This window comes from Taudactylus pleione, unplaced genomic scaffold, assembly GCF_031769625.1.
Source record: "Taudactylus pleione unplaced genomic scaffold, aTauple2 ptg000055l, whole genome shotgun sequence".
Lineage (NCBI taxonomy): Eukaryota > Metazoa > Chordata > Amphibia > Anura > Myobatrachidae > Taudactylus > Taudactylus pleione.
The window spans coordinates 13156622-13166692 of NW_028284457.1; the positions used below are offsets into that span (position 1 = coordinate 13156622).

At 42.0% G+C, this 10071-nt stretch overlaps 1 protein-coding gene across 2 annotated transcripts in view; it reads right to left on the reverse strand.

Moving 5' to 3' along the window:
- LOC148535178 (putative E3 ubiquitin-protein ligase HERC3) overlaps nt 1-7052 on the reverse strand; it is a 97633-nt gene extending 90581 nt beyond the window's left edge. The window contains exons 1-2 of one of the 2 annotated variants that reach the window (XM_088464442.1): nt 6909-7052; nt 1928-2026 (exon numbers count right to left, since the gene is read on the reverse strand). The gene's annotated coding sequence lies outside the window, so the exon portion shown is untranslated. The remainder of the gene's footprint in view (nt 1-1927; nt 2027-6908) is intronic. The other variant, XM_088464441.1, reaches the window with a different exon arrangement.
- Between the last annotated feature and the right edge of the window lie 3019 nt (nt 7053-10071).

Below are 10071 nucleotides of genomic sequence, written 5' to 3' on the forward strand. Positions count from 1 at the left end.
ACTCCACATAGATAAGGCCCTGGTAGAGAATCAAATTTATGACCCCAGTGCTGTGAAGCAGCACTGCTAACTATGGTGTAATAAACAACATTCTGCTTACAAGGTACTGCATGACGCATATTACTATCTGTAATCCTGTGATCTACAGACAAGAGCTAAAACTCTAATCCACTTCTTAGCTGTCCTGTGTTGAACCTTGTGTCCTAAATTAATGTTCTACCTACTATCTTACAGTCCTGATCTAAAGGAAGTGGTCAGGAGGGACCAGTCACAAGTCACCAACAAAGAGGTGCTGCAGAAGCTATATACAACACCCAGAATTAAGCAGTTCCAGGTACCGGTGTAGGAGCCTGGTGGTGGCACTGGTTTCAACTCTTACAACTGGTGTACAGATGGGACTTAAGGTGCATACACACACACAACAATTTTTTTACAATTATCGATAACGATATTGTTCAAAGAATCGTTCACTTTCTGAGTTAAAACGATGAACGATTATCGTTCATGCGCATTCACATTTGTAGTTTGTAGTTCAGTCAGACTGACCAACTGAACGATTTTCATTAAGGGAATATGCAAAAATCGTTTGTAGTTCAAAAAAATCGTTCATTACACTTTAAAATATCTGACAGAAAATCGTTCATAAAATCGTTAGTAACAAAATCGTTGTGTGTGTGTGTGTATGCAGCTTTATAGATAGATTGTCTGTAGTAACATCAGTAGGGGTGGTCAGTAACAGCAGCTTACCATCAGTAAAAGGGAACCCCAAGATAAATCTGTAAAATAACAGATAAATTGGAGAGAAAGACGGGGAGGGAGATTAAGCCGATCCTGCCACAGTGTCAAATAACCACTGGCACTCTAGGCCAGAGGTTCCCAAACGCAGGCCGCAAGGCTCCCCAACAGTTCAGGTTTAGAGCTGCATACACACACAACGATTGTTACCAACGATTTTATGAACGATTTTCTGTCAGATTATCTGTCAGATTTTTTAAAGTGTAATGAACGATTTTTTTGAACTACAAAGGATTTTTGCATATTCCCTTAATGAAAATCGTTCAGTTGACAAGTCTGACTGAACTACAAACGTGAACACGCATGAACGATAATCGTTCGTTTGACTCAGAAAGTGAACGATTTTTTCAAACGATTATCGTTAAACGATATTGTTTAACGATAATCGTTCAAAAAATCGTTGTGTGTGTATGCAGCTTTAGAGATATCCATGGTTTAGCACAGGTGACTTAATTAGTACCTCAGTCAATTGGATTTAACCGCCTGTGCACATCTCCAAAACCTGAACTGTTGGGTTGCCTTGAGGACTGCGTTTGGGAACCTCTGCTCTAGGCAACTGTTTAGGTTCACCTGAAGTCGGGGAGGTGTCCAGGACTGTTAGGGTAGGGGGGTTAAAAGTAGTGATATCCACATCATTTGAGATGTCAATTATCAATATGCACAAAGGGCATCTAATGGAACATGAATAGCAACCAATCAGAAAATAGCAGCATAGCCTGCAGAGATTACTGGTAATTTAGGAGAAGGATGAGAAGCAAGTGGGCATCAACAATGGATTGTGAGCACTGATTATTGCTGGTGCTATTGCCCATAATTGCTACTGTTGACCCTATTACCCATTGCTGATACTAGTGACATAATTGGGTATTACTGGTGCCCCTATTGGCCATCAATGCTATTAGTGACATTATTGGGCAATACTGCAACAGCCATCTTAATACTGGGTATTATTATTTTTATACAGCAGAGATTGATACTAGTAGTGAAAGTGGCTTCTATTAGTGACTATGGCAGAATCTGTAGACACCAAATCAACTTATGGTGTGTACACGGTACGACTTTTATGAGTGATTTGAACGAGATCGTTCATATTGTTATCGTTCATATCATTCACTTTTTTGCAGTCACCAACCTGACAAAGACCAACGGTGCACATTCCCGCATAAACGATAACGATATCTATGGTCATTCATGCATGCAGGCCAACTTGTACGATTTTGTAAAGATTTGCCTGTAAAAAGATAGATATCTATGATAGATATTTCAGTGAAGATATCAGTGTATACAACCAAAATCGTTTGCCCTGCACTACAGAAAGTTGGAGGGAAAGCTATCAATGATATCTATGGTTGTTCAAGTTGTTCCGTGTGTATGCAGCCCATCCACTAGGAGATTTTGGCAGGTGATTTCACGATAACGACAACGTTATCGTGCAATCGCTTGCAAATCGTCCGCAAATCGGGCACTTGACAATCGAAAAACGACCAGCGATGCGCATGCCCGCTGATTGTTTCCGACATCAATCATCGGGCAAACATGCTGGTCAATCTGACGATAACGTCAGGTTCAGCATTTTGCCAGATGATTGGTGAGTGTAGGCTTATCACAGACATAGAAACGACAGCAAGATTACAATGTCGTGATCGTGCTGTCGTTTCTATGGTCTGCTAGTGGATGGGCAGCATAAGAAAACACCAGTGTTGGCTAACCTTGACACTCCAGCTGTTATGGAACTACATAACCCAGCATGCACTGGTACAGTTTTGCTATTAGGGCATGCTAAAACTGTGGCAGGGCATGCTGGGATATATAGTTCCACAACAGCTGGAGTGTCAAGGTTAGCCAACACTGGAATACACACTTGTGGGAAGTAAGAGTACATGCGCCCTAGAATCTTATCCTGTGTATATAGGTCCTGGTTTGTCACAGTGCCTGTACACTCCGTATGACAAGATTCTATATGCAACCAAATACAGATATTGTCATTTGCGACCTTATGCAGGAGTTGTGGGCTGCTTGTGGAGCCCCAAAATGTTGCAGGTTGCTTATCACTGTAAAATATTGTTGGTATGCTGGCGCAGATATCAAATAAAAAACCTCTTAAGTGTAAACACAGGATACTACCCCGAAACACTGAATATGATCAGAATACAATAATACTTTGGTTTGTGCGTATATATATATATATTTTATATATATATATATACACACACACACACACACATATATATATATACACACCAATATATATATATATATATATACACACCAATATATATATATATATATATATATATATATATATATACACACACACACACACCAATATATATATATATATATATATATATATATATATATATATATATTCTGCATAGGGCTGTTACGTCTGTGATATTCATGTGTCATTTGTCTCTTGTTGTTCTACCTGACCCAAGAAATTAAGAACTGGTTATGCTGCATGACGTGTAAACGCCACCATCACCAACAACTGTGTTATATACTTACCACCTACATCTTGGCCAAACACATTGTACCCTGGTTTAACTATTGTCTGGAGGACTACTGCTCCCAGCACATTATAGTGACAAACTTCTCTGCGATCAGGTCATACCCAGCCTGCTGTCACCCCAATACTATGCTAATATGTTAAAACAAACACATTGTAATATGTTCATTCGATTTGTCATGGGTAAAAACAGGAACATTAATGGGTGGTATTTACCAACACCTCTCAGAGGTATGAATGTAAACTTAAAGTGTATCCGGAAAGTATTCACAACGCTTCACTTTTTCATGTTACAACCTTATTCCAAAATGGAATCATTTTATTTTTGTCCTCAAAATTCTACACACAATACCCCATAAATGACAACGTGTAAAAAAATTAGCAAAAAATCTCCAAAACACTTTTTTTTTTTTATTACCACTAAGACATCACATGTACATAAGTATTCACAGCTTTTGCCATGAAGCTCAAAATTTAGCTCAAGTGCATCCTGTTTCCACTGATCATCCTTGAGATGTTCCTACAGCTTAATTGGAGTCCACCTGTGGTAAATTCAGTTGATTGGACATGATTTTGAAAGGCATACACCTGTCTATATAAGGTCCCACACTTGACAGTGCATGTTAGAGCACAAACCAAGCAATTGTCTGTAGATCTCCGAGACAGGATTGTCTCGAGGCACAAATCTGGGGAAGGGTTCAGAAAAATATCTGCTGCTTTGAAGGTCCCAATGAGCACAGTGACCTCCATCATCCATAAATGGAAGAAGTTCGGAACCACCAGGACTCTTCCTAGAGTTGGCTGGCCATCTAAACTGAGCGATCGGGGGAGAAGGGCCCTAGTCAGGGAGGTGACCAAGAACCCAATGGTCACTCTGTCAGAGCTACAGAATTCCTCTGTGGAGAGAAGAGAAACTTCCAGAAGGATAACCATCTCTGCAGCAATCCACCAATCAGGCCTGTATGGTAAAGTGGCCAGACGGAAGCCACTCCTTAGTAAAAAGCACATGGCAGCCAGCCTGGAGTTTGCCAAAATGCACCTGAAGGACTCTCATACCATGAGAGACAAAAGATTGAACTATTTGGCGTGAAGGCCAGGCGTTATGTTTGTAGGAAACCAGGCACCGCTCATCGCCAGGCCAATACCATCCCTACAGTGAAGCATGGTGGTGGCAGCATCATGCTGTGGGAATGTTTTTCAGCGGCAGGAACTGGGAGACTAGTCAGGATAGAGGGAAAGCAATGTACAGAGAATGCAGCAATGTACAGAGACATCCTGGACGAAAACCTGCTCCAGAGCGCTCTTGACCTCAGACTGGGACGACTGTTCATCTTGCAGCAGCACAACGACCCTAAGCACACAGCCAAGATATCAAAAGGAGTGGCTTCAGGAAAACTCTGTGAATGTCCTTGAGTGGCCCAGCCAGAGTCCTGAATTGAATCCAATTGAACATCTCAGGAGAGATCTGAAAATGGCTGTGCACTGACGCTTCCCATCCAACCTGATGGAGCTTGAGAGGTGCTGCAAAGAGGAATGGGCGAAACTGCCCAAAGATAGGTGTGCCAAGCTTGTGGCATCATATTCAAAAAGACTTGAGGCTGTAATTGCTGCCAAAGGTGCATCAACAGAGTATTGAGCAAAGGTTGTGAATACTTATGTACATGTGATTTCTTCTTCTTTTTTTTTTGTTTTTTTTATTAAATTTGCAAAAATCGTAAAAAAAAACAACTTTTTATATGTTGTCATGATGGGGTATTGTGTGTAGAATTTTGAGGACAAAAATGAATTTATTCCATTTTGGAATAAGGCAGTAACATAACAAAATGTGGAAAAAGTGAAGCGTTATGAATACTTTCCGGATGCACTGTATATACAAAACAATCAGACATTTGCTTTCATTGTCTGAATTGCAGCAACAAGAATTGCTATTGTTTGCATCTTGAAAAATAGAAGGCATTGGGGCAGATGTATTAGCCGCTTAAGCGGCATCAGCGCACGTTATGTGCGCTAATACTGCTTCTCCACCATGTATGAGATTGGGGGGCTGGGCAGTCAATGACAGGGGTGCTATGCGCCCCTGTCATTATCGGCGCTGCGATCTACAAGATAGCAGTGCCGATCGGCAGGGAAATCTATGAACGGTCAATTCGCCTGACCGGTCCACCAGCTGCAGATATATATCGACAATGCAGCTTGGCGATGCCCTATCCCCACAGCAGGGACAGCGCTGTCCCTGCTGAGGCGGCTGCCGGCTCCAGGTCTGCACGCGGGATCTCTCAAAGCTTGCAAGATCTCGCACATGCTCAGTGGAGCCAGCCGGGAGTGAGAGACAGCGCATCAGCCGCTCTAGCAGGGATCGCTGGAGGGGGAGTTTTCACTCCCCTGCTTCGGCCAATGAGATGTAAATGCATCTCATTGTTAGTGCTTCCTGCTTCGCCTCAGTAAAGAGGAGAAGCAGGAAGCATTATAGTGGCAAGATAACTGCTGCTATAATACATCACCCCTTCTATTACTATCATTACTGTAGGTATGTAAGGCTAAGCAGCCCTAGATAGTACATGAAACAGGGCAGACAAAGTAAATGCACACATAAAAACAAATGAGCTTTAAAACATGTTTTACTAGATCACTATTAAAAGTGAAGAAAATGTTCCCTCATCAGTAAAAATAAACTTTCTTCCTGACACTATAAATTACACACAGGAGAATCACATCAATGATTCTAGTTTTATTTATGGATGTGAACATGTCGCTTGGAATATCTGTGACCCATTTGCTGTATTTTGATATACCACAATAATATTATATTATTAAATTATATATTCTAGATGTCTGTTTTTTTGGGGGGGGTTTGGGGAGGGGGGGTTTATAAGATGTTCATGTGATAGGGAACATAGATTGTAAGCTCCACTGGGGCAGGGACTGATGTGAATGGCCAACTATTCTCTCTGTAAAGCGCTGCGGAATATGTGTGCGCTATATAAATAACTGGTAATAATAATAATAATAATGTTCAGTAAAATACCTTTGTCAGGTTGACACATGAATTTAGGATGTACACTATGCTATACAGCCATGGTGTTGTCATGACTACAAATGAGCAGCTGTTTACCAGATTTATAGCAACTCAAGAGTCCTGGTCACAGCTTAAAACAAATAAATCCCTGTTAACAACAGCCTGCCACTTCGCTAAAGCTCTGCCCATTGCAAACTTCCCTGATCTGGGCAATCCTGCCTGCACGTTGCCACCTAGACCCTACCCAGGCACACATGTCAGCTATCACTACCACATATTTCCTGAACTCTTCTTTTGAGAGAACAGATTTAGCCAAGAAGAAACCATGAAGGCCTGGTAAGTGTATTCCCCCTGAGCACACTAGATGAGATGGGAAAGCAGAACATACAGTACATTGTGGTCTCCTGTGAGGATAGGGCACAGTGCTAATTCCAAGATAATCAGCCATTACTACCCTGCTAGTAAGAGGGATCTACCGCCCGTGCAGCTATGACAGGCATTGCCAAGCGACCGGCGGCTCAGTGCTAAGCGGTCCAGTAGAACACTGAGGACAATGGGCTGCTATTGCTGTATGGAACGCTGTCTTACCTGCGTTCTGGTCACACAGATCTCCCCCAGCCCTTCTTCTCTGCTGCTGGTCACATAATAACAAGGAAGTTTAGGAAACGACTCCCACACAGGCACCTCCCTCCTGTGACAGACAGCGCGCATACACCAATGACAGGAGGCTGACACATACGCTATGTGCATTGTAGATGTCTCTCTCTCTGCTCCCTTCATAATATTAATTGAGTTGCACTTTGTGACCTGGGGTTCAGAAAACATTCTTGCAGTGTTTCTACTTCTAATTCCCTGGTAAAACCTGTATGTTCATAGTTTTCCTGGTTATAATTTTAAAATTCAGGTTTTATTCCTATACATTCCTTTTGGTTAAATAAAACACTGCAATAAATGCTTTAAACGCCAGAGTTTACAAAATGAAAGTCCCTGTATGAGTTGCTTTGTTTGTGCAGTCTGCAAAAAAAATAAAATACTAGTGACTAGATTAATGCTGCTGCTTCTTGCACCGTTCAACTACTCCACCCCTCCCCTCTCCATTCCCTTCCCCTTTCATCACTCTCCACCAATCTCTGCTAAATGTCCATATAATATAGATAAGCGAAGATTCCAACCCTCTTAAAATACCAGAATACATGAAATTAAAATCAAATACAGATTCTGATGTACAACTGAGTTTCATTTTTTTATATAGACCTGCAATTGCAAATCTATGCCTAATCAAGAAAACTGGGGCAGTAAATCGTCACTGTCAGTACAATTCTGTTACCGGTTTATCATCTAATTGCATGGTAAACTGAATTGCTTTAGCATAAAAGTTTATAGTTTAAGTACTTGAAAATACAGTTAAAACAGTTTACTATTACGGGCATAGAAAGCAACTTACAGGGGCGTAACCAGAGGTATGGGGGCCCCATAGCAATATTTCCTTGGGCCCCCATAGGTCTACCTATACAGTGCCTCTATAGTTGTGCTCATTATGCAATATCCGCTGTAGTTGTGCCCCTTATGCAGTGCCCATTATACAATGTCCCCTATTGTTGTGCCCATTATGCAATGCCTCCTGTAGTTGGGCCCATTATGCAATGCCCCCTGTATTAGGTCCCCTTATGCAGTGCCCCCTGTATTAAAGGCCCTTATGCAGTGTCCCCAGTAGTGCCCATTATGCAGTGCCCCCATTAGTGCCCCTTATGTTGTGCCCACAGTAATGCCCCTAATGCAGTGCCCCAGTAATGCCCCTAGTACTGCCCCTTATGCTGTGGCCCCCCTCCCCCGTGCAGTACTTCTCTTCACGCTCCAGTCCACGGCATCAGCTCCCCGAGTAGATGCTGCAGCTGACTGGATCTGACTAGATTCAGCAGCAGACGCAGGCTCCTCTCATCGCGGGTGACGTCACCCGCTCCCTGCATCACTGGGAATGCTGTCCTCTGAAGCGATCAGAGGTGTCTTTAGTCTCTGGTCACTTTAGAGACCAGCGATCCCAGTTGCACCAGCAAATTGGCCGGCCATGCTACAAAAGGTGCAGGGGGACGCTTACCGGGCCCTACAGCAAGCGCACCCCCTGCACACTCTATAGTTACGCCTCTGTCAACTTAACATACTGTAGCATTATGTAGGGGTCTATAATCAGGGCCGGATTAAGGTCTGTGGGGGCCCCTGGGCAACAAACGTGTGGGGGCCTACATATATATACAGCTAAATTCCTTACCCAGGAATTTCCCAGAATTGCTTTACTATACATACTGCCCAAGATCCACAAACGACTGACCTATCTGCCAGGGAGACCCATAATTTCCTCAATGGGGTCTCTTAGCCGTTATCCCAATTTGTGGACTACTATCTGCAGCCAATAGTTCAAAATACGCCATATTTTATCAAAGATACTGCTGATTTCTTGAACAAACTTATGAAAATTGGTTCTCCTCCTAAGGGATGCATACTGGTGACACCAGATGTCACCAGTTTATATACCAGCATTGTCCATGAAGAGGGACTACAGGCTGTTATGAATGCTTTAACAGCCAGTACATAGTATGCAGGTCCCCCCATTGAATTTTTGTTATTATTAATGAATATTATTTTACACAAAAATTTACAGCTGATCGGCACTGCGATGGGGTCGAACATGGCCCCACCGTATGCTAATTTCTACATGTATGAGTTTGAAAAAGTTCATATTATGGCAGATTATGATATTTCTAAGTTTATAATTTTTTTATGTTTGTTTCATTGACGATTTATTTTTCTTGTGAACTGGTGGAGAGATGGCATTATTAGAGTTTGTTGAAAGGCTTAATGGTCTCTCAGGGTCAATTAAGTTTAGTAGCAATCACAGCACTACCAAAATTGAGTTTCTTGATGTGTCAATTGAGCTTGACAATGATGCTTTCACTACTAATTTATATAAAAAACCTACGGATAAATATACATTGCTTTTGGCATCCATTCAAGACCCTTGAAGAAGGAGCTACTCTACTCACAATTGATAAGGGTGGCATGAATAGCCTCTGTCGCTGACAAACTTCCAGGGGCTCTTGAGAAAATGGACCAGTGTTTCATTGAACGTGGTTATGATCCAGGTGAGGTTCAAGTGGTCATTAATCGATGTCTTAGCTGTAAACGGGACGAGTTATTAAATCCAAGTGTTCGAGAAGATGAAGTTGAACGTTTAGTATTTGCCAGCACTTTCTCCATTACTTCTGGTATAGTGAGAAAAGCCTTCTTACCGTACCGGCACATTATCCAGATCGATCCAACCATGAGCAAATTTTGCGAACAAACACCTGTTTTGCTACAAACGAAGTCGAAACTTGAAAGAAAAAATTACGTACTCTGATATTAGTCCAAGAGTGACCTCAAGTTCTAATTGGTTGATGCTACAGTCTGGAGCTTACAAATATGGCAATTGCATTAATTGCAAATACATGAACACTGGAAAAATCTTCGAGCATCCAACTCTTGGAATAAAACACCAGCTAAAACACAGATTGACCTGTGAGACGAAATTTGTGACCTATATTATTATTTGCCCATGCAAAAAACTTTATGTGGGCAAAACCATCCGTATGGTCAAAGAGAGGATCGCATTACATCATTCCTCCATTAAGAAAGCCAGCATGGTATTAGAGGCCAGCACTACTCCAGTGGCAAGACACTTTGCCCAAATGGGCCATTCTATAAAGGATTTTAGGTT